At 35.1% G+C, this 24,608-nt stretch overlaps 1 long non-coding RNA gene across 1 annotated transcript in view; it reads left to right on the forward strand.

Annotated features, from left to right (window-relative positions):
* LOC123384876 overlaps positions 1-24,608 on the forward strand; it is a 100,312-nt gene that overhangs the window by 30,878 nt on the left and 44,826 nt on the right. Inside the window, exon 2 of the long non-coding RNA XR_006596588.1 lies at positions 13,913-14,010. This is a non-coding gene — a long non-coding RNA (uncharacterized LOC123384876). The remainder of the gene's footprint in view (positions 1-13,912; positions 14,011-24,608) is intronic.

The following is a 24,608-nucleotide window of genomic DNA, read 5'->3' on the forward strand; positions in this document are numbered from 1 at the left end:
TTAGAGATTGTATGTAAAACAAAAATAGATATTGAGGTAAATCACTTTTTAACTGGATACAGGTATGCTTCTTTTTCTGCCAGGCTCTTAGTATGGGGAATTAAGTTGAGCTGGATTTGGGTATTTGTTGTCATGGTTTCCTTCAGTATTAAAATGTTCAGATCAGTCCAAGAGAGTGATGTTACCAACATGGTAGAGTAGGAGACCCCACCCTCTATCTCCCAATAAAAATCAACATTTAGACAGCTATCCATGAATAAAATCAGCTCTGGGAGAGCTCAGGAGTCCGCTTAAGAAGCTTCAGCAAATCAGTGGAATGAAAAACCTAAGAATAACCTCATAAAAAAAGAGATTGAGAAACAGTTTAATTTAGCCTGCAACATCCCATCCCCAGGCCAGCACTGCCAAGAAGAAAATCCCAGCTGACAGAATTCCCGTCATCAAGAAAGGAAGAATGGGATAAACAACCAGCTTCCCCAGTCTTTTGGGGCATTGAACAAAGGACCCACTTAGGTTTTAGCCCACTCAGACTGCCAAGCCAACATGTTTAGAGAAGTCTAGGGAACAGAAATAAGAGGGCAGAGGATATCAATATCAACACTGTAGGAGTGACTGTGGTTCTTATTGGCCTGCTCTGCAAAGGACCCCAATAGCTTCCACCACTGAACAAACCAGCAGCCAACACAGTTGCCATGAACCTCTTCACGTTTCATCAGTGAAATTTTTGGCTTACAGGTTTTTGTGTTTGCAGATGTCAGCTGCCTGAGCCATATCCTGCTCTGTTCCTCTCTCTAGTCTGGATCCACACTGGCAGCCAGCCCCTGTCTCTGCAGCTGCATATATGCAAAATGTTAGCCTAGACCCTTGTGGCTGACTCCCACAGCTATGTGAGCTTTCAGGGCTAGCTCCTCCAGCTGTGTGCCTCCCATGTATGCCTATGTTTAGATTCTGTAGTCACAGGAATGCACACTGACAGCCAAGGTCCCTACAGCTGCTGGTGGGCCTGGGCCTGGCCCTGTCTCCTGTCACCAGAGTCCACTGCTATTTGTACAACCATGGCAAGATCCTGAGGCCATAAGAGTACACATCTACAACCAAGGACCTCACAATTGCTAAAACAACTGCAATTGGTCCTAGCCTCTGCTGCTGGCCATGACCCTTGCTACTATGTATATATGCAACCAACCTTTGCCAATACATAGGCATGTGGAAATGGTCCTTACATATGTATGTATCTGGCCACCAACATTTCCTGCCTTGGTCCCTAACTGCTGGACCAGGAATCACCACTTAGAACTCCTAAAGCACTTGCAACCACTGTGTCCCACCTGCAACACTCATGAGGAATTACTCAGTTGTAGGTGTTGTGGACCTCAGTGGCTTGATCCAACAATACAATATGCCTACCTGGATCACAGATGCCACATGCCTCCTTACTTGTCACCCTGCATCAATCACTAGACCTGGGAGCACTGCACTCCAGTGTGCTTCCACCTACAGGTGAAGGACTTTTCTTACCAAAATAGTCTATAAAATCTGGAAGAGGTGACTGCTGCTTCAAAGTGCAGACACCAAAGGTTACAGGGATCATGGAGAATCAGGGAAGCATGACACCACCAAAGGAACACAGTGAAATTCCAGTAACTTACTTCAAATAAATACAGATACATGAATTACCTGACAAAGAATTCAAAATAACTGTTATAAAGTTGCTCAGAGAGCTCTGGGAATATAGATAAACAATTTTTTTAAAAATCAGGAAAACAAAGAACAAAAGACGTTCAACTAAAGGTAGAAAACATAAAGAGAAACCAAACAAATATTGGAGTTGAAGAATACAATGACTGAATTGAAGGATTCATTAGAGAGCTTCAATAGAAGATTTGGCCAAGCAAAAGAAACCATCAATGACTGAAATACACATTAGCTGAGATTACACAATCAGAGAAGCAAAAAGAAAAATAATGAAGAAAACCAATGGGGCTTATGGGTATCATTAAGGAAAATAATTAATGCATTATTGTAGTCCCAGAATAAGAAGAAAAAGGGAGTATAAAGCTTATTTAATGAAATAATAGCTGAGAATTTGCAAAAACTGGGGAAAGATTTGGATGTCTAAGTTCATGAATCTCATAAGTCCCCAAACAAGTTCAACTCAAAGAGATATTCTTCAATACACATAATAACAAAACTGTCAAAAAATCAAAGACAAAGAGTAAATTATGAAAACAGAAAGAGAAAAGAAGCTTGTCTCTTATAAGGAGACTCCCACAAGGCTATCAGCAGATTTCTCAGCATAAACTTATAGGCCAGTGGAGAGTTGGATGTATATTCAAAGTGCTGAAAGAGAGAAAAAAAAAAGCCAACAAAGGATACTTTATCCAGCAAAGCTGTCTTTCAGGAATGGAGACATACATACTTTCCCAAACAAACAAAGGCTGAGAGAGTTTATCACCACTAGACATGCTTTACAAGAAATGATGAAAGGAGTTATTTAAGCTAAAATGAAAGTAATATTTAGTAACTATTTAGTAACATGAAAACATGTGAAAATGCCTGGTAGAGGAAAGTATATAGCAAATTCAGAATACTCCTACTATAATATGGTGATAATAATTATTAACACTATAATTAATAATAATTAACAATAATTAACTCTAGTATAAACCTTAAAGGACTGAAGTAATAAAAATAGCTATAGTTGTGCTAATTTGTAAGGAATACACAATATAAAAAGATGTTCATTGGGGCATCTGGATGGCTCAGTCAGTTGAGTGTCCAACTTCGGCTCAGGTCACAATCTCATGGTTCGTGAGTTTGAGCCCCGCATCTGGCTTTGTGCTTACAGCTCAGAGCCTAGAACCTGCTTCGGATTCTGTGTCCCCCCTCTCTCTCCGCCCCACTCTTGCTTGTGCTCTGTCTCTGTCTTTCAAAAATGAATAAACAATTGTTTTTAAATAAAAAGATGTTCATTGTGACGTCAAAAAATTAAAAGGCAGGGGAAGTAAAAATATAGACTTTTTGTATGCAAGAAAATTAAGTTATTATCAGCTTAAAATAGACTAGTATCTATAATATATTTCATGTAAGCCTCATGGTAACCACAAAGCAAACACCTTAAGAGACACACACAAGAAAAGGTGAAGGGAATCAAAGTATACCACAACATAAAATTATCAATTCACAAACAAAGCAAGAGAGGAAGAAAGAAGGAAAGGAATTACAAAACATCCAGAAAATAATTAACAAGATGACATTAGTCAGTCCTTGCCTATCAATAATTACTTTAAATTTAACTGGATTAAATATCCCAATTGAAAGGCATAGAGTGGTATGTAGATAAGAAAAAAAGGCCCAACTATATGTATCACATAGACTCACTCTAGGTTTAAAGGCACACATAAGTTCAAAGGGAAGGGATGGAAAAATATTCTATGCAAATGGAAACCAAATGAGAGCAGGAGTAACTAATATCACATAAAATACTTAGTCAAAAACTGTAACAAGAGATAAAGAAGATAATTATGTAGGGATAAAGAAATTGATTCATTATGAGGATATAACAATTGTAAATATATATTCACTTAAGTCAGAGAACCTAAATATATTAAGCAAATTCTAAAAGATCTAAAGGGAGAACTAGAGAACAGTACAATAACAGTAAGGACTCCAACTTTCCATTTTCACAATGGATAGTTCGTTCAGACAGAAAATCAATAAACATTGAACTTGAACTACACCTTAGACCAATGGACTAAACAGACATATACAAAACATTCCATCCAACAGCAGCATAATACACGTTTCTAAAGTACACACAAGAACATTCTTCAGAATAGGGTCATATGTTAGATCACAAAACAAGTTTTAGCAAATTTAAAAGATTAAAATCATACCAAATATCTTTCCTGACCACTATGGTAAAAACTTGAAATCAATAACAGGAGAAAAACTAGAAAATTCATAAATGTGGAAATTTAAACAACATACTCCATATGAAAAAAAAAATCTTACACATGAAAATAGAACACAACAAAATATATAGTATGCAGCAAAAGCAGTTCTAAGAGGGGAGTGAGTAGTGATAAGTTTCTACATAAAAAAAGAAAAAGAGAAAGATCTTAAACAAGCAGTCTAACTTTATATATATAAATATATATAACTTTATATATATATATATATATATATATAAATATATATAACTTTATATATATATATATATATATATATATATATATATATATAACTAGGTAAAGAATTTCAAATTAATCCCAAAATTAGCAGAAGAAAGGAACTAACAAAGATCAGAGCAGAAATAAAATAAATAAAATGGTGACTAGAAAAACATGACAAAAGTTCAATGAAACTAAGAGTTGGCTTTTTGGAAAGATCAACAAAACTGACAAACTCTTAAGAAGTTTCAAGAAAGAGAGAAGACTCAAATAAAATTAAAAGTGAAGGAGGAGACATTACAACAATTGCCACAGAAATATGATCATAATCATTAAAAACCACTATGAGCAATAATTCTTCAACAAATTGGACAACCTGGAAAAAACTGATAAATTCCTAAAACATACGACATACTAAGACTGAATTATGAAGAAATAGAAAATCTCAACAAGCCAATAACAAATTAGCAGACTAAATCAGTTTTCAAAAATCTCCCAGTGAAGAAAAATTCAGGGCCAGAAGGCTTCACAGGTGAATTCTAACATACATCTACAGAAGAATTAATACCAATCTTTCTCAGACTCCAAAAAAATTGGAGAGACTCTCAAACTCACATTATGAGTCCAGACTTCCTCTTGTAGCAAAGCCAGACAGGCTACTGTAAGAAAAGTAAAGCATACCCAGCATATTTCACAATTTGATTGAATCGTTTTGGAATCCCCCTCTATTAGGTACTGATTTATGTCCCACCAAAATTCATATGTCGAAGTCCTAATCCCTAGTACCTCAGAATGTAACTGTATTTGGAGATAGGGCCTTTAAAAAAGTAAATTAAATAAAATGTGGTCAAATGCATGGGCCCTAATTCAATGTCTAGAGCCCTAAGGGGAGTTCTGGACATAGGCACAAAAGATCAAGGGGTGATTATGCAAAGAAACAGTGAGAATGCAGTTATCTGCCAGCCATGGAGAGAGAACCTCAGAAGAAACCAAACCTTCCAATACCTTGATCTTGGACTCTGAGCTTCCAGAACTGTGAGAAAATTAATTTCTGTTGTTTAAGCCAAAAAACAAAAACAAAAACAAAAAAAAAAGAAAATAAAAATCCCTCCAGTTATTGGTTGTTATTATCTTGTTCTTAATGTTAGTCTTGGAATGTTGGTGACTTATTATTCAATTTTCCCGCTCCACCCCTAGCTTTCAGCACAGCCTGTATTCCTGTGACATGGAGTTTCTCCACACTCTTGTGTCTCCCTCAACATTAGACTGCTGCTGTTGTTTCTCCATCCATGGCTTATGGGGAAGGAGAATTCTCATTATTATACTCTTTAACCTGTTCCAGACTCGATTTTAAGCAGTCCCTGAATGCTGACCCTCAGAGATGAGAATTTCTGTTTTTCTGCACTTTGTTCCTACTCAGAGTGTAGAGCACAGGCAGTTATCCAGCCCTTCCTGCAATGGTAGCTGATCTTTCCTGTGTATTGGTAAAGGATCCTGATCAGGAGTAGGTTTCCTGCCCGTCTTCCAATGGCATACTTTTTTTAAAAATGACTTCTGCCAGTGTCAGTGTAACCAGCAGTCAAGACTAAAACCAGAAAAGGGAAAATTTCCTACACTTTTTCTTGGGGCAGATAGCTTACCTATCAAAAGCAAGTCCATTTCCTAGGAGTGAGCAAGTTTCCTGCCCTTCCTGCAGTGACAGACACTTCCTTCTGTAAATCAGATGAAGTTTGAGGTATGAGTAGGTTTCAGGTCTGCCTTCTAGCAGCCACCAATCACTGCCTTTTATTCATCCAGACCTCAGAGTACAAATAAAATTCTCTACCCTTAAATCTTGCCACGTCCTTTGTACCTGCATCACTAAGGTAGACTAATAAACTAAAGATGCATGTTTCAATCCCTAGATCAACTACTACTGGGGAAAAATAAGTAAGAGTGATAGCTAGAAAGCCAATAGATTACAATAGAATAGTAAAAAAAAATAATAATAATTTCATCCATTCTGCCTCAGTCTATCTCCTTGGCCTAGGCTGCTCACCATGTTTCTGGCACTATTCTGGTACTAAGAATGTAAACACTGTCCACTGCCACCATGCCTTACCTCACATTGTTCCATCTTTTCCTAGAGGCAAATGTTTCAGCAGGGCTTCCATTGTACTTGATAAGCTTGGGACTTCAGCAACTCCAGAGTCCCTGTAAGACTTGATTATACCCATAGAAGCTCTGTCTTTTCCTAGAAATGCCCAGAGAATAACACATATATAAGTATAGAGGTGGGGGGTGATTTCCCGTGGGACAAGCTTCAAACAATAAGAGACAGGATAGTGGATAAACTGATAGATAAATTGCTCTTTTTCCTTGGCAGTGCACTGACCTCAGATAAAATTCTTTGTAACGTTCTTCTTTGGAGGAAAAAAAGAAGCTGTGTTTCTTAAAAAACTGTTCAGCTTAGTAATTCATCTTTTTGTATTTGCTTTTCTCTTTTTCTCTGTCTCATTTTCAATTTCCTTTATTTTTGCTTTCTTGGAATGCACAATAATAAAACATTAGCACAGAATCTTTGCTTCAGGTTCTGTTTTCTAGGGAAATTGGGCCGAGACATAGAACCTAATAGAGTAATAGGGAAAGAATGAAAGCCTGAGGTTAAAAAGTTCAAGGGAAGAAATTGATTTTAGGGAGTGGTCTGTCATAGACTCTGGGTCTGGAATTCTCTCTTGTCTAGCAAGAGAAGGGACACAGGATTGAAATGCAAGATTGAAATGCTAATGTCTGGGAGGAGACAAGAGCCCCAGTAAGGGTCCTTGCTCCGTTTTTATTAGAATCAGAAGGCTTACAAGTGTGATGGACGTGCACAAAGAGACAATGAAATCATGAACATTAACTCATGGGCGTGGGGAAAAGGGGGTTTTGAAGATATGCGGTGTTAGGGGTTTGGGTCGACACAAAACAAAATCCTAGCGCTGGGCAGATGGTTGTCTACAGCAGACCTGAGGTGCCACCTCTGCCACCTCTGTTTACCTAAACTGGCCTAAGGGACAAGACAGAGCATGCTAGGGTACAGTCAACAAGGCACCTTTCTTTTGCTAATTAGCTCCACTCTGGGCAACTTCAACCTGCTGTGATCTATAGCCCTGTTTACGTGTTTACCTGTTTTGCTCCTTCCTTCCTGTGAAAGCAGCTTTCTCCTCTTGTACTAAATTGGGCACATTTCTGCCCTGAATACCTACTCTTGTTTACCTCGCTTTGTATGCTTCCATCCTGAGATTTCCTATTCCTACACTTTTGTCCTATACTGGGGGCCTTTGCCCTGGTTACCTAATCTTGTTTACCTACAAGATTACATCTTGTACATCTTGTGGCTTTCTATTTCTTTATGCCTTGTTAACCCATTGGTGCAAGCTCAGGGAATTCCTAAGGTTATTCCCCATAGTGGTCAACTAAGTCAAATTTGCCTATTAAGAATTTGTATAAAGATAAGATGTAACATTAGATTTGTCAATGTGAAAGTCATTTATGATCTTAGTCAATTCAATTCAGGAAGATTATAATCATTTGTGGCTGTAAAATAAAACCAACTATCACTATAGTCTTCAGTACATACTTTAAAAAAATTTTTTTAATGTTTATTTATTTATTTATTTATTTATTTATTTATTTATTTATTTATTTTTGAGAGAGAGAGAGAGAGAGAGAGAGAGCACGGGGGAGGGTCAGAGAGAGAGGGAGACACAGAATCTGAAGCAGGCTCCAGGCTCCAAGCTGTCAGCACAGAGCCTGATGCGGGGCTCGAACCCACAAACCGTGAGATCATGACCTGAGCTAAAGTCAGATGCTTAACCAACTGAGCCACCCAGGTGCCCCCAGTACATACTTTTTTGTTTTCAATTAGCTCCATTCATATACAGGATTAAATTGTTAGAGTGCCTTCCTGTTAAATGATCCCTTTAGTGTTAAATGTTCATACCTTTTAAGTGAATAACAATGCCTCATTGAATTTTATTGTTTTGGCAAAAACCAAGTAGTGGTATTAGATATACCTAATTTAGGTATGCCTAAGAAATGTTGCCTTAACTTGCTTTGAAGTTATTTCTACAACATCAGAACTTTGTATGACATAGACCAAATATTTTTAGCTTAAATAGAATCTTCCAAAGGAAAAAAAAAAAAAAAAAAACAGCTGTTGACTAGATTGCTGACCAGAATTAAAAATTTAGCATATTGCATTCTCAAATTCGTACTGAGAAACCAGTTATTGATTGGGTTTTTAAAAGTAAGACCATTTTAATTGGCTACCAAAAAAATGTTCACATTCCAGCCAACATATACTTTTGGTTAGCTATCTCTGTGTAATCAGAAAGACAGAAAGATGGGAGGCCTGCGTGGCTTACTCGGTTAAGTATGTGACTCTCGGTTTCAGCTCAGGTCATGATCTCATGTTTCATGAGTCCAAGTCCAGCATCGGGCTCTGCACTGACAGTGCGGAGCCTGCTTGGGATTCTTTCTTTCCCTCTCTCTCTGCCCCTCCACCACCTCTCTCTCAAAGTAAATAAATAACCTTAAAAAAATACAGAAAGTGGTAGTGGCTTTATTACACAGAACAAACAATTCAGTTCTGCACTGTAATTGAGAAAATAAAGTGTAAGTAAGGCTAAGTTATGAGAATTATGCAAAAGCTTGTACATTTATCTCTAGGATCCAAAAATAACCAACTAAATATTAAAGCTCTGTATAATGAAGTATTTACCCCAGGGGATTTGCAGTCAAGTACATGTGATGAGGCCTTTCCTTTTCCAACCACTGCTACTCCTTAGAGTGTACACCCATTCTTTCTGTTTTGGAGGTTAGGAAGATTATGAATTTCTAAGCCAGTGAAAGATAGAGAGATATAGACATATAAATGGTATAAGAACATGTAAAACTAATCAATGGTGCTAACAGCAAGTTGTTCCTTTGGATAGGATGGAGAGTGTTTACTAGAAAGAAGTGTGTGGGAATTCTTTGGAGTGATGGAAATATTCTTTATCTTATTTTAGATAATGGCTACTTGGATATATACAATTGTCAAAACTCATTGAACTCATCACTTGACAGCTGTACATTTTTTCTATGTTAACTAGACCAGTTAAAAGGGATATTTTTGTCTTTGAATTTCTGATACATCAATGTTGTTTTGTTTTGTTTTGTTTTGTTTTGTTTTGGAATGTGTCAAATGCTTTGACTGATGATTATGCCTCTTCTTTCTTTCTGCAATATTTAAGTGGTTATTTTTGTTACAGTCTATTTTATTAACTTTTAAAGCCTTATTATTCTCACTGGGCTTCCTACCATACTCCCCATTTTCTCCCCACCATGCTGAAAATAAAGGTGCTCTCTTACCTAGAAACAATTTGTCAGAGCAGTAGCTTCCATGTACCATACAGCCTGTGACTGTCAATAATTTACAAGCTCTTCAAATATACTGGAACTGAACCTACATACTGGCTCTTTCTTGACTCCTCTATCTGTGGCGAGGCCTCTTCATGGGTTTCTAAAATCTTAATTCTTTTGGGACCCCATAAACCTCTTGCTTATCATTAGGTGTATATCTTGCCTCAAACTATTTAGATCTAGCTGTGAGCCTGAACTGAGCTTCCTCTCCAATTTAGCAAAACATCACCTTCATTTTTACCAAAGTAACTTATTGTTCAATCTTCCCCCTCATTCCTGAAGCACTAGCATATAAAACATATTTTCTCTTTGAGAAACTGACCCCTCCCTTGGATACATCTTCTCTGCACAGAATGAAATAAATGAGTATGGAGAGAACATTACCCTTTGAATTTACCTGTGAGAGTTAGATTTTTCTGTAGGTAACAAACTAGCTTGTCTCAGTCTTTATCATTTTGTATACAAGTAATACAATAAAGAGAATAAATTTTCAGATACTTTTTCTTTCTTTTATCTGGAAGTCTACACTATTATAACTGAAAGTAGTCCTTTTCTATGGTAATCATGAGAGCTGTTTAAAGTATTCCAGTTCTCCTTCTAGGCATGAGGCAGAAATGTACTTGCATGCTGTGTTGAAGTTGGTCACAGCTGTGTAACTTTCTTTGGCCAATGAAATGTGAGCTGAAGTAATATGAAATGTTTTTAGCTATAGTGTTCTCTTTCCCTTTACCATGGTGATAGGCAGTATTCCCCATAGTGACCATTTCACCAGTCTCTGTAATAGGAGGAGAAAGTGAACAGGTGGCATGATGTACATATAGAGTCAGAAATATTATTGCTTTAAGCTCTAAGGTTTTGAGTTTATTGCTTACCACAACATAATCTAGAGTCATCCTAACCAATCAGATTTCTTTTAGTGATTTTATATCAGTCTTATACCATTCCATTTTTCTCATACCATTCCATTTTCTCATACCATTGCTTTTTTTTTCATTCTGATATTGCTCTGGATAATTTTAGTCATTGATGAGAATTACTCCTGCACCTTTCCCCTCTGATTAGCTACATACTGAGTAACATTTCTCAGTGCATTCTCTCAGTCACCTCAAAGCAATGATCAATATATGCCCTAATTCCTGCCTAACATTAAGAAACAAGAATGGGGGTGCCTGGGTGGCGCAGTCGGTTAAGCGTCCGACTTCAGCCAGGTCACGATCTCGCGGTCTGTGAGTTCGAGCCCCGCGTCGGGCTCTGGGCTGATGGCTCAGAGCCTGGAGCCTGTTTCCGATTCTGTGTCTCCCTCTCTCTCTGCCCCTGCCCCGTTCATACTCTGTCTCTCTCTGTCCCAAAAAAATAAATAAATGTTGAAAAAAAAAAATTTTAAAATAAAAAAAAAAAAAATAAATAAAAAAAAAAAAAAAAAAAAGAAACAAGAATGAAAATCAATAATTGCATTCATAATATCATCACAGGTATGCAGTGGGAATTCTGCATATTAGCTCCATTGTCCTTCCTCCTCTGGGAAAAAAAAGTTTCTCTAGCATATTAAGTAGCATTCACTTAAATTCCCAGGTCCTTTTGGGTGTCTTCTTTGGAGATGGCTGATATATTATTGAAGTTCTTCACCTCAGAGGGCTGAAACTCATATTTCCAAATTCTCTGAATTCTGGATGTGTAGTAAAATGATCACTTCCAAAGTACCTGAGAAATGGTGTGTGTCTTATGATCCCATATTGTATAAACCTGTTCCTTACCAGTGAAGTTATTAGACATGACTAATATTTTCTGTAGATTTTAGGCATAAATTTCTAAAGGCAGGAAGCTAACACAGAATATTCCATAAAGCTATGACTCTGAATTCTTTTGCAGGAATCTGCCCTATTTCATTCAATACAGTGGGCACAGGTTCACACTGGGTCAAACCTTTAGGCTGTTTTTTTCTAAAGTTCTTTAACTTCCCGTAGAGCTAAAAGTCCCATTTTGCTCTCAAAACTTCTCTTCAAGTGGGAGCAGTGAAATGTTCAGCCCACAATTTTTAATAAGTTCTAGTGAGTTCTTTAGAGAATAACTGGCCCCTGGGAACCCTTAATCTTCCCATTTATTGCCTCTCTTTATCAGCTTCCCATAGCCCATCATATAATGGCTATTTGCTTAATGTAGAACACATGACAAGTGTTAGAAGCGATGCTTTGGAGTCAGCTCAAAAATCAATTAAAATATCCTCTTACAAGTTTTACCCACCTTTGGAGTCCCAAATTTCCTTGACCTCTCCCATCAGAGTAGTTATATTTTCCTACACATGAGAAGAGTGGAATAAATCATTTTCATCTTTGTTCTTGATCTATAAATAATTTTAAACTACTTATGAAATAGATTATTGTCATTGCCAACTTTAAAATGCAATTAGTATGTTTTGTCCTTGTCAAAAATGGCCTACTGTAGAGCCATAAATTGTTTCTTTTTACAGTGAAAAGAATTTCCTTCAAATTCTGATTATTTAAGTACTACCTATTTCTTATAAATGATTTAGCACTATAGACAAATACACTGAAAAAAGATGAAATTCTACCAGTTACAGATACAATCTATTAACATTTTGAAACATCTATTATATGCTTATTTTCAAATATGTACAGTTTTATACACATATATATGTATATATACATGCAAGTAGATGAATAGATATAAACAACTATTTTTGTTTATCCGTTTTATGAGAAGGTAAGACATTTTAGTAATGATTGTGACATAGTCTGAGGTCACGAAGCAGTCAAAATTAGCATTGACAATATGTGCCAAAAATGGTATCCTCAGCAAATTCTTCTTACCATTTGCTTTGATTGTCCATTGACAAGACTTTCTTGGTTCTGTTTTATGGCACTAACTATTTAGTCTCCCAGAGGATTCTATGAGCCTTAAATCTCTTTCCAATAATTATGTATTTTTCTATTTAAACTAATCACAGCAAGTTTTTCTTGTAACCAATAAAACTTATTTATAATTATTTACTTTGCTTATACTTTCTAAGTTTGCTTCTGTTCTATTCTGGCTTCTCAGTTTGTTAGAATGGGAAAACTTGAAAGAACAGGTAAATACTTAAGAACTCTTTTTTCTCACACATATTGCATTTTTCTAATTTTATTTGCTATCACTAACACAGCACATAGTTAGCAATATCCCAAAACTCTATTTCATGTTCAGCTCCTACTAACTAGTTCATGTTCTTTTAATTACCCAGAACATCCAAACCACAAGACATTTTCTATTATAAAAAGACCAAAAAATGAAACAAGAAAAGTCAGATAGCTACTACCTAAGAGAGTACCATTAAAGATACTTTATATATGATGTCTTCTAATAACTTTGTGAGATAGAAATTATGTTATCCATTTCACAAATGAGAATATGAAACAGGGATGATTTGCTGAGACTCACAGATATATGACAATGCCAGAATGTAAACTAGAGTTTTCTGACCCTACTTCATTGTAATTTAAACTATGTAACCTTTTTCTTTTAAATTTTGCAAACATATTTAATTTTGCTTCCCCTTAACAAGGCACAAGACAAAAATTAAAGAGTGTGCATATAAATATATAACAAAGGGAAATCCTATAACCCCTTTTCTAATTCACTGTTATTATTAGCAATAAAATCATCAGTACATCTTACAGGACTAAGTATCACTTTAGGACCAGTTTTATGCTCTAAAATGGCCAAGAAATTTCAGATCAGAGTTAATAGGGGTCAAGACCGGCTGCAGGCCTGCTCCTTTGAAAACTATTACAATTTTTAAGGCAGTGATATCAAACCATCAGACCAAGCATGGGTCCCTTCAAAGCCCGAGAACTTGTATGACTAGTTGTACACTCATGAAGCCCTGATAAATTTGCTCCCAAATAATATAATTTGGGTTAGTAATTGAATAAATACATTATATATATATATATATATATATATATATATATATATATACACACACACACATATGTATATGTTACAAATTGATAATTGTTAAAGCTCAATGAAAAAATGAGGGTATTATACCATCCTTTCTACTTTGTATATGATTAGAATTTCTATAGAAAAAAGATAAAAAAGGGTGTATTGAAAATATTGAACCCAGAAACACTCAGGTATATGGAAGACTAAAAATGTACACATAAGCAAAACAGAAAATAACAAAAAAATAAGTAATTAGGAGATGATAAATGTGAAAGATAGATACAAAATATCTTGATACACATAAATGTTCACAGGAATAGAACAAAACAAAATTATTCAAAAAAATAAGAATTATTATTCTTCCATAGGAATATAAAAGAATATGTCCTGAAACGGAAATATTTGAAAATGTGGATCAAAAGAAGACCCTCTGTATGAAGACAAAAAATGACAGCAAGATTGGCATGTAAGTACATACAGGTAAATTTGCTGAAATATAATAAATAAGAAATCCTAAAGAAATCCAAGTTGAAAAACCACTAAAGTAATCTATAAATGAGAAAAACTGAGACTGGCCTCGGATTTCTCCTTAATAAGATTTTATGAAAGAAGATTATATAAAACACATCTTCAACATTCTGGATCAAAGAGAATATGGTGCAAAAATTTCTTTCAAGTAAAAAATAGCAAACAAGTATTTAGGCCTTTAAAAATCCAAGGCCTGTTGTATTTAAGTCCTTCTTGAAAACAAACAAAACCTTTCTTGATAATAAACACTAGCCAATCAAGAAATGGTGAACTAGGAAATAGGAAAACTATGGTAAAACCATGGATTATGAATATCGAATGTTAAAATGCAGAATAAAGATTAAAAAAAGACTTATAGTTACAAAAAATTGACAAAATCTTGCTAACACTGAAAAGAGTTTCCAATAAACCTCCAGTATTTATAGTTTAGGTGAGCTGGACAAAGTGCATATAACCTCATATTTCATTGTAGGAAGTGAATACCCTAAGTGTCTAAAGCTAAAATTTGTAACCAGGAAGAAAAAAAAACACATATGTTTACATATTTTCTTCATGTCTTTATATTAAAGATGTCTTTTCTAAGGTAAATTTTTGTTTCGTTTTTAAGAAGAAATGTAAATAATAGATACATCTTTTAAAAGAGTCAAAGATACTGAAAATAAACTAGCAACAACATTCAATATTCCACCTTCTGCAATTAGCCTTTGACAACATTTGGTGAATATCACCCCAATCAACCCTTCATAGGTATGCAGAGAATGGTCACAATGACAGAGAAGTGAAGAGATAGCAAGTTTGGCAGGATTCATTGTTCTCAACTGGATTATTTCTCAATATTCCCATTGCAACTAAACTAGAAAAGATAAATGTTATAAACTTTCACTGTTGGTGGGAATGAAAACTGGTGCAGCCACTCTGGAAAACACTATGGAGTTTCCTCAGAAAGTTAAAAATAGAACTACTCTCTAATTCAGTGATTGCACTACTAGGTATTTACCCAAAAGATACAAAAATACTAATTTGAAAGGATACATGCACCTCAATGTTTATAGCAGCATTACCAACAATAGACAAACTATGGAAAGAGGCCAAATGTCCATCAGCTGTTGAATGGAATGAAGATGTGGTATATATGTACAATGGAATATTACTCAGCCATTAAGAAGAATGAAATCTTGGCATTTGATTGTTGTTTGAGCCTTTGCTTTCTCCCCTTCCTTGATAGATGTAGGTTGTCAGTTGTGACTTGGAATCTGCCCCTTTTCTAGCCCTAACATACATCTTTAACTCTAAAAGGTATGGAATCAAAAAATCCATCAATCATAAAATAAAAATTTAAATAGATATAATTGTGAGTTTGTAGTCATATCACAGTCATGTTATCACATCTGCTTCTGCTCTGACAGTAAGATCTTCAAATTTTCTTTTTTTTTTAATCTTCAAATTTTCACAGGCATTTTTCTTCTAATGGATATATTCTCAAGAAACATTATCATTAAACATCTTATAAAAAGACTGTCAAAATCTGCCAGTATTTCCCACCCCAAACTAACATTTTATCACATATCTTTTATTTGCAAGACCTAGGAAATACATGTTTTCTGGTCATTCTCCATGCCAGGAGAAAAATACATATTTCAAAATATGATCAGAGTGTGATAATATAGTATAGTAAAAACATCAGAAACTAAACACTAAAAGAGCAGACATTAAGTGCAAGCTTTACTACTTTCTAGTTTTTGGAGTCACCTGGAATTGATTCAAGTGTTCTGTTAATAGTCAGGCAATCTGTTGGGGAAAGAGGGACTGTCATATTTAAACTAGCCTTAAAGCCCATCTCCTGCTTCTCTCCTGTTCTTCTGATCTTATCATGTATGCAGGAATTGATACTCAGGTCCTTGAACACATTCCTTAGCTGTGCAATCTGGACACATCATCCCTATATGCTTCCTTGTTCTTTTTCTGTTCTAATTTAAGACACTTGAATGTGACTTTTATCCTATTCCCAATTCACAGGCAGTCATTCCTGATGCACTTGCAGGATTTGGTGTAATCTTTGGTCACTTCCTAATTTCTACTTTTGGCCATGATTCATGTTCTTAGTTACTCCATTATCTGTATCACTTATGGCCAATATGGAAGTCTATCAAAAGAAAACTAACTTGCAAATTTTAATTAATAATATATTCTTGGGTTGGAAGAAAAAAGGTTTTATTCCCCTGTATATCCTATTACACCTCTTTACTGATGATGATATTTAATAAGTTTGATATCTTTGATATATTAAAAATGAATTAAACATATAGTTAATCAAAAAAGCCAGTAGACCATAGACAGGGAGCACTGCAAATGCTTCTGTGTCCATTAATATTCAGGAAAGCAAAATGAGGACAGAATCAACGTAAAGCCATATGCTGCTGATGAGACAACCACCCTGAATCCCTCACACAGACAAAAGTGTATTGGTGTCAGATAAAATCTCTTTGCATTTATTCTCCCAGAGCACCGAGCTGAGAGAAATGAAAGGATTCTAATCCAAGGGCTCTACCAGGAATGAATTATTCATTGTACATACTGATTAATTTATGGTTATTATAAATCATGGATACGTGGGCTCACAGTAACATTTGATTTGTGTGATGATCTGCAAGATGGAGCTCCTGTAATTCATGTGTTTAATAACTGTCCTTGATTAGCTGAAGATTCGTTTTTATGAGGTAAAGGAAGTAAATATGATCAAAGCAAACTCCCAAAACACTAAGGTTTTATTACTAAAAAGAAACATGAAGGTATTTGGAGCACTGAGACTAAACTCAACCATATATGTCCATTCAAACATTGTTACTCAATATAGATGAGGTTGTCTAAATTTTAAAGCCACAACAAAAGTATGTCACACAGATTTTAGAGATAATTGTAATGGGCAGCTTGTTTTACAAAACATATTTGTTTAATTATTCCAATTAAACGTAATGAAATGTTAGGTTTCCATGCAGGATTGGGTGGGAGAATTCGTATGCAAAAATCTATATGGTTTAAATGGCTAAAGCAAAACTGATAAAGGGAAGTACACACCTTTAAGTTTATGGATAATTTTTCACTGCTAACTATTGACAAAATGGACAAAATCTATCATTTTATTGGTGGCCTATCATAGAACTTTAATGCATTAATTTTCTAGGGCTGTCTTAACAAAGTATCACACGCTTAACAACAGAAACTTATTTGTGCACAATTCTAGAGGCTCAAAATTTGAAATCAGCCTATCAGTAGGGTCTGTGAACTTTTTCATTGGTTTGTCAGTGTATGTCTTCTCCCTAGGTCTTCACATGGTCTTTCCTCTTATGTTTGTCTGTGTACAAATGTTTTCTTCTTTCAAGGACACCTGTCATATTAGATTGGAGTCCACTCTAAGACCTCATTTTAACTTAATTACCTCTTTAAAAACTTGATATTTACAAATAGTCACATTCTGAGGTACTGGGGATAAGAACTTCAACATATTAATTTTGAGAAACACAATTCAGTCAATTACATTCTTTTTACAAAAAGCTTTATTTCCTTTGAGAATAGCCTATTTAATTTGAAAGGATCTGGGTTTACTTGTATGAAAATAACTAAACTCTGAGATTGGAAAAGTGAAAAATCATTTGGAATCTGCCTTCAATAGGATTACTTTGTAGTAAGAAAAATAGGTTTGTGGATGACTAAGTCATATTAATTTAATTTAATTGTTTAATTTTGTTAATGTATATTTATTTTTGGGAGAAAAAGAGGCAGAGCATGAGTGGTGGAGGGGCAGAGAGAGAGTGGCAGACACAGAATCTGAAGCAGGCTTCAGGCTCTGAGCTGTCAGCACAGAACCTGACTCAGGGATCGAACCCACGAATGGTGAGATCATGACTGGAGCCGAAGTCGGATGCTTAACCGACTGAGCCACCCAGATGCCTCCAAATCATATTAATTGTAAAATAGAAGATCATAAGAGGTAGAGACATTCTGATAAGGGTTTATTATTTTAAGAACAAGCTTTTATAGGAATGCATCACATGTAATTAATATTTACTAGGTTTCTAAGAAATTTAGTATTTCTGGGTAGCTAAGGAAGAACTTTGAAGATGAGGGAAACTGCAAAAGAAGAATAGTAGAAAAAAGTTTTAACAACTTGCAATATGCTTAGGTATAACTGCATTCCATTATGCAATTGGAGAAATATCAATAAATGAGGCAAAGGGGTATAGGAAGCCTTCCATGGAAAACATTGCAAAATAATTATGCTGCGTGAAAGATAAAAGTCAAACAATGACAAGAAAGAACCCTATTCTATTATTTGATTTTATAGAATTCTACAAAATGGAAATTGATTTATAAGGAATGAGGAAATTGGTGGGAGAGGTCACACACACATAATCAGTTTCTTGGTTATGATGAAGTTTCACAGATATCTACATATGTCAAAATTCATTAAACTTCCTACTTTAAATAAGGATAGTTTTAGGGCGCCTAGGTGGTTCAGTCGGTTAAGCGACTTGAGCTCAGGTCACCATCACGGTTTGTGAGTTTGAGCACCGCACTGGGCTCTGTGCTGACAGCTCAGAGCCTGGAGGCTGCTTCAGATTCTGTGTCTCCCTCTCTCTCTGCCCCTGCCCCACTCATGCTTTGTCTCTATCTTTTAAAAATAAATAAATATAAAAAATAAATAAATAAGTACAGTTTTGCATATGTACATTATACACCAATAAAACTGTTGAAAGAAAAACAATTATAGAGGAAAAGGAATTATGTTGTTGCCATTTAAAATGATAACATTTGAGAGCACCTGGGTGGCTCAGTCGGTTAAATGTTCAACTCTTGGTCTGGGCTCAGGTCCTGATCTCACGGTTAATGGGATCAAACCTCGCATTGGGCTCTGTGCTGACAGTGCAGAGCCTGCTTGAATTTCCTCTCTCCCTGTCTCTCTAACCCTCTTCTGCCTGTGCTCTCTCTCTCTCTCTCCTTCTCTCTCTCTCTCTAAAAATAAATGAATAAACATTAAAAAAAGATATCGGGGCACCTGGATGGCTCAGTCGGTTAAGCGACCGACTTCAGCTTAGGCCATGATCTCAGTTTGTGAGTTTGAGCCCCGCATCATGCTCTGTGTTGACCCCTCAAAGCCTGGAGCCTGCATCAGATTCTGTGTCTTCCTCTCTCTCTGCCCCGCTCACCCTCTCCGTCTCTCAAAACTGAGTAAATGTTAAAAAAAATATATCATTTGTATGATATTCATAAGATGTGTCATTCTTGAAAATGTCTCTACTATTTTAACTTTGCTAAACTTTTAGCAGGAACTGATGTTAGATTTTTTTAAATTATTTTTCTGCATGGATTGGATGATAATATTTTTATTATTTAGTATATTAATATGGGAATACACTTTAATTAATATTTTACTTTTATAGCAGTTTTATGTTCACAGTAAAATTGAGGGGAAGGTATTCCCAAATACCTGCTACCTCCACACAGGCAGAGCCTCCCCCATTATCAATACCTGCATCAGAGTGCTACATCTGTTGCAGTTGATGAATGTACATTAACACATCATAATCACCCAATGTCCATAGTTTACATTATGGTTCACTCTTGGTGTTTTATATTATATGGGTTTGGAGAAACGTATAATGACATGTATTTATCATCATGGTATTAGAGTATTTTCATTGTCCTAAAATTCCTCTGCTCTCCACCTACTAATTTCTCTGTCCCAACTCCCAATCCTTGACAACTATGATCCTTTTTATTACCTCCATTGTTTTGCCTTTTCTAGAATGTCATTTAGTTGGAATCATACAGTGTATATACTCTTAAAATTGGCTTCTTTCAGTTAGTAACATGCATTTAAGATTCCTCCATGTCTTTCCATAATTTGATAACTCACTTTTTAGTGCTGAGTAATATTCCATTGTTTGGATGTGCCACATTTATATACCAGTTCACCTACCGAAAGGACATCTTGGTCGCTACCAAATTTGGCAGTTATGAATAAAGCTGCTATACATATCTATATGAGGTTTTGTGTGAGCAGAAGGTTTCAACTGTTTCAGGTAAATACCAAAAAGTGTGATTGCGAAGCCATATGGTAAAAGTATGTTTTGTTTTGTAAGAAACTGCAAAACTGCCTTTCAAACTTGCTATAACATTTTGTATTCCTATCGTAAATAAATGAGAGTTCCAGTTCTACATTCTTGCTAGCATTTGGTGTTGTCCATGTTTCAAATTTTGGCTCTTCTGATAGATGCATAGTGGTGTTTATAGTTTTCATTTGCATTTCCCTGATCTGATGACATATGATGTGGAACATCTTTTCATATGCTTTTTTGTCTTCTTTTTTTTTCTTTTTTGTGAGATGTCTTTTAAGAACCTTGGTTCATATTTAAATTGGGTTTTTTATATTTTTTGTTGTTGAGCTCTATGAAAGCTTTTTAAAAATTATTTTGGGTAATGGTCCTCTATCAGATATGTCTTTTGTAAATATTTTCTGTCAGTCTATGATTTGTCTTCTCATTCTCTTGGTATTACCTTTTGCAGAGTGGAAGTTCTTAATTTTAATGAAGTCAGTTTATACATTATTTCTTGCATGTATGGTGCTCTTGGTATTTTATCTGGAAAATCATCACCTTGTTCATGGTCATCTAGGTTTTTTCTTATCTTGTTTTCTAAGAGTTTTATGATTTCACATTTTTAGTTAGGTCTACAACCCATTTGAAGTTAATTTTTGTGAAGAGTTTAAACTCTAGATTCATTTTTGGGGGGAGTGGATGTCCAGTTGTTTCAGCACCATTTGTTGAAAGGGCTATCAATATCGAGGACTTATTAAAAAATATTTACTTATATGCAATGTTTTTCTTATACAAGATTTATTGTATCTTTAATATTTCAATTTACTCCCTACCTGGGGTTGATTTTTATGTATAGCACAATTTTCAGAATAAGACTTAGTTTTTCACTATGGGTTTTTATTGACTGGCCCCATTTTTTGACAAGATAAAGTAAAATTGAAATCATTGTTAATATTGTTATTGTTGAAATAGACAACTTTATTTTATATTATTTTTAAAATGTATTTATTTATTTTGAGAGAGACAGAGCATGATTGGGGGGGGCAGAGAGAAGGGGGGAGAGAGAGAGAGGGAGGGAGAGAGAGAGAGAGACAGAGACAGAGACAGAGAATCCTAAGCAGGCTCAACACTATCAGCGAGAAGCCCAGTGTGGGGCTCGAACTCACAAACTGGGAGACCATTACCTGAGCCAAAACAATGAGTTGGATGCTTAACCAACCGAGACACCCAGGTGCCCCTGGATACATTGATTTTAATTTTTATGTGGAAATACAAAGCAAAAAAAAAATAGCCAAGATACTCTTGAAAATGAAAATTTTCTTGTACTTAAATTAGGAAATATAAAGTCTTATTATAAAGCAATACCATTAAAGACAACACTGTCCTGGCATAAAGACAGACAATAGATGATTGAAACAGAATAGAGAACTTAGGTACAGACAACACAGACATACATATGAACACTTGATTTTATGACAAAGTGGCACTGCAGATCAACAGTTTATAAGCATGCTTCACAAAACTGGAAGAAAGTCCTAATAGCTCCAGTTTGTTTTGTAAAACACTAGATCTCTATAGAATGTAGCATAATTATCACATCTTTACCAATACATTTTGACTGTAGTGAACAATCACAGGGCAGCACTGAAGATTTAGTATTTTTTTAATGTTTATTTATTTATTTTTGAGAGAGAGAGAGCATGTGTATGTGCACGCAAAGAAGGAAGAGGCAGAGAAAGAGAAAGAGAATCTTAAGCAGGCTCCTCACTGTCAGAGCAGAGCCTGCCACGAGGCTCAAACTCATGAACAGGGAAATCATGAACTGAGCAGAAATCAAGATTCGGAAGCTTAACTGACTGAGCCACCCAGGAGACCCTAACGATGTAATATTTTGATTAAGTTGTCTAGGATATGAGAGAGTTGAATATGTTTATGGGCTATTTTTCAACAAGTAGATTTATAGAAAATAGTTCATGGATCAGGAAATTCAGAGACAATAAGTGGATTTTATGATTTATGAGATTGCAACATATTTCTGGTCAGAGAGGAAGACTAAGAAAGATACAAAGAATAAAAAAGCATAATGAGCACTTTAAAAAATGTATTTGAGAATACAGTTTCAAAATTATCACTAAGGAGGAGGCATGTAACATCAGAGAGGTTTAATATTAAGATTATGTTCACTTCAGCTAATAAAACAGAAGAAGAATCTTTACACCACATGGAATACAACAGTATATAAATGCTAAATTACATGTTTTTGTATGGTAGTTCTTTAGTATTTTTATTAAAGTACTGTAAAGTTAATTTAACAGAAAAAATAGTGTGCTTGTAATATTCACCACAAAATGCAATGCTATGGTCTTTTGAAGGAAACCACAAGTGACCACAAAGGAAATCACAAGTGAAAAAATGAACATAAATACTTTAAAATATAAAATTAGCCTTTTGAGGGGCTCCTGGGTGGCTTAGTCAGTTGGGTGACTGACCTCGGCTTGGGTCATGATCTCATGGTTCGTGGGTTCAAGCCCCGCATCGGGCTCTGTGCTGACAGCTCAGAGCCTGGAGCCTGCTTCCAATTCTGTGTCTCCCTCTCTCTGCACCTCCCCTGCTTATGCTCTGTTTCTCTCTGACTCTCAAAAAATGAATAAATGTTAATCAAAAAATTTTGAATATAAAATTAGTCTTTTGATAATAATTTCTATATGAAAATATTCATGAAATTAATTTGAATGTATTCATATATTTAGAAATCTTCAAGGATTTTCATTATAAATTATTAAAATACACAGAAAATTACAGAAAATAATAATGTAGACATTCATGTACCATGACCCAGATATAGCAGAAAAATCTTCTTTAAATACTTTAATTGTAGTATTTTAATTAATTGTTTGTTATCTTTATTAGGGTGCTAGTTTATAAGTGGTCATTGAAAGACTGCATATTACAGATAGGTTGCATTTATAAATGTAAACCATGCCCTTGATAAAACGACATAATTGTTCTCCAATAAATGAAAGTAACCTAAAATTGATTAAAAACTTAGAGGATAATGATGACAAATGAGCACTAAATACAGGGTGGTCTATGTGACAAAGGGGGGAAGGTGATCAGAGGGAGTTTAATATTAAGATTATATTCACTTTCAAAGCATAATTGGAGGTTATAAAGAGAGCTTAATTTGCAGAATTTGGTACATGCTGAGACATTCAGAAATTGTTTATCATGGCATTTCTGTATATTCATCCCATTATTTCTTCATTCAGTAGTATCTCTATCCAGATACTCTTCAGTGTTTCACTCTGTGCTCTAAAAGAGTTGGGAAGTAATGCTTAACCCTCTCACTAAAGCTACTTGTGATGCAAACACACAACTATAGGGCTGCAATTATTTGACAAATGAATAATTAAGCTGAAATTTCAAAACTATTGATTGTGTGAGATGAAAGACTTAGAGGGAGAACAGAAAAATGACAAGCATGGATTAATAATAAAGATCATGTCAGTGCCTGGGTTAAAAACAATAAAGTGACATCCTAAAAGCCAATGATTTTTACCAATGATTTTCACCACTTATGTTTGATTATACATATGAAGCTATTTAAGATAGCTTTAATTATAGGCTATAGAATTTTGGCATCATATTCCTTTACAATTTTATTCTTTGTGCCTTTTCTTCCTTCTGCCTTTCTAAACCATCATCTATGTTACATAATTCATATGTATTAAAATAAAGTATGTAATGGCTAAATTATTTCTATCATTGGTTCAAAGAATTTCTAAGATAATGTCTTTGTTTTCAAAATGAGATTAATAAATTATTTATATCAGATAATGCCTCTAAAATTATAACTCAGGTTTTGCTTCTATTTTTAAAATAATATATGTATGAATTTTATTACATTTTTAATATAACTGGCACAGGAACAAAATCTCATTAAACAGGTTTTGGAATCTAGAAATATAAGAGTATAGTAAGAGAATATGGTGCATATGCAGTATACTTTCTAAGGTGATCAGGAGGGTTAGGGGCAACAGCCCATAGCAAAACATTTCCGTAGGAAAATATGTGAACATTCTAACCAGCTAGCATAAATACAGACTATAAATAATTTCATACTTCTTTTGGTCAGGGTTTATAACAAATGAGATCAGGTCAGGTCACATTTTGCTGCCAGATGTTACCAAAAATGATATTTAGAGCAGTTTGGACTCCATAAATTAAATAATGTTTTGTGTCAAAACAAAACAAAAATAAACCTTGTTATCTTTGTGTAAATCTGAGTTCATTATCCCCTTCCTCCTTCATTCATTCCTTTCTTCCCATCATCCTTGGTAACACCTTTGCTGGTCTAGTTTGCTTACCTGTTTGGGTGATACAAATCTAATCCCTGAGAAGCTGGGGTACCATTACACCATGCTCTTCTCAAGCTGTACCT

This window comes from Felis catus, chromosome B1 (assembly GCF_018350175.1).
Source record: "Felis catus isolate Fca126 chromosome B1, F.catus_Fca126_mat1.0, whole genome shotgun sequence".
NCBI lineage: Eukaryota > Metazoa > Chordata > Mammalia > Carnivora > Felidae > Felis > Felis catus.